Here is a 1,640-nt window from a genome sequence, read left to right on the forward strand (position 1 = left end):
GCTGCCCACCCCAGGCCCAGCATTGGGCCATGTTGTATCTCATGTTTAATTACTGGGAGTTCCACTTCACCTGTGCCCCCTCCCAGCCCCTTCCATCCCCCAATTAACATTAGTTTCCTCCTTTGCATTCAGTGAGAGGTTTGGTTCTTTTGAATTAGGTCTCCCTGCCAGGATCCAGCAGAGCCATCTCTGTGTCCTCCCCTGCCACAAGCCCTTTGTGGCCATGGATGGGCCACACAGCTCCAGGCTGCCTCACTGACCTCTCCCTGCCCTTGTGCACAGCAGGAGCAGCAGTGCTTTAACAAGAGGGGAGATCTCCATCCCAGGAATGCCCTCATTCCATCGTCCCTGTGTGCATTCGGGTGGGTTCTGACCTCAGCAGCTGGATGGTGCCCGGTGCTGCCACGGCTGTAGGGGAGAGATCAGCAGCATCCCAGGATTTCTTGCAGTGTTCCTCTTTGTTGCTGTAAGAACACCCAGGCTGATGACTGGCCCCAGAGCACAACAGGTATTTAAACTCTGGATGATAAGGCAGGAGCAAAGGGGTCGATGAAGCACCAGGGACACGTGTTTGAACTCCAAAGACATCGCTGTCATCACACGAGAATCGGCCTGGAGACAAATATTCTGTTCCCAGCTATTTCGGTTTTACCGGGTCTGTAAAACAGTAATCTTCTGTCACTTCCATTTTGGAGTTGGCAATGACTCAACTCCAGATCAGCCTGGCTGACACACCAGACCTTCAGGATAGGAAGGGGTGGGTGATGTGTGTGACTGTCAAAGAGCAAATGTCATACAGGCTTTGCACAAAAAGGGTGGTTTCCAGTTCCACTGTGGTGGTGGGGCACTGCCACAGGGTGCCCAGAGAAGCTGTGGCTGCCCCTGGATCCCTGGAAGTGTCCAAGGCCAGGCTGGACAGGGCTTGGAGCAACTTGGGATAGTGGAAGGTGTCCCTGTCCAAGGCAGGAGGGGTGGAACAAGATGATTTTTAAGGTCCCTTCCCAACCAAACCATTCTGGGATTCCATGACTATAAAACCAGTGCCCTGACTCAGATCCTTTGTGGGGTGTTGGGGAATCTGAGCAACATCCCCTGTGCCAAAGAAGCTTTTACCTATCTGGGGCAGCTCCAGCCCAGGGGGGAAGTAACGGCACTTGCACTCTGGAAAATCAAAAGCTTTGACCTCAGCCAAGGTCACTGTGTGGTACAGGCAATTTTTAGGGTGTTCACTGAGAAAGCACAGATTTATGGCACTTCCTGCCAATGTGGCTTCATGGAAGATGCTTTTGGGAGAGTTGAACACTGGAAGACACTGCTTTGGGTCCTGGTACTGCTGGGCAACTCTCCTTTTTCAGGCTGAAATCCCTCTCTGTTTAATTTAACTCTGTAGGTGTTTGGGGAAGAGGAGATAGGAAATGCAGGGATGGCTTTGGAGAGGCACCTTATTTGCTTTGTTGTTGCAGGGATCTGACATCCAAAACGTTGGGTAAGCACTGAGTGAAATTCCTGTTATTGTTACTGTGCTGTTGTGGCAAAGGGAAAGCAGCCCCAGCTAAGGGGACTGCAAGATGTGAAAGTTGGTAGAACTCAAAGATGTTCATGTCTTTGCTTTTCAAAAAAAAAAAAACATTTTCTTTCAG

General features: G+C 50.7%; 1 protein-coding gene across 1 annotated transcript in view; it reads left to right on the plus strand.

Moving 5' to 3' along the window:
• Positions 1-1,640, plus strand: part of CUNH1orf21 (chromosome unknown C1orf21 homolog) — a 116,029-nt gene that overhangs the window by 110,804 nt on the left and 3,585 nt on the right. The window lies entirely within an intron of this gene.

Source organism: Corvus kubaryi, unplaced genomic scaffold (assembly GCF_017639235.1).
Source record: "Corvus kubaryi isolate FWS band 111438036 unplaced genomic scaffold, C.kubaryi_AGA036_p1.0 37361, whole genome shotgun sequence".
NCBI classification, from domain to species: Eukaryota; Metazoa; Chordata; class Aves; order Passeriformes; family Corvidae; genus Corvus; species Corvus kubaryi.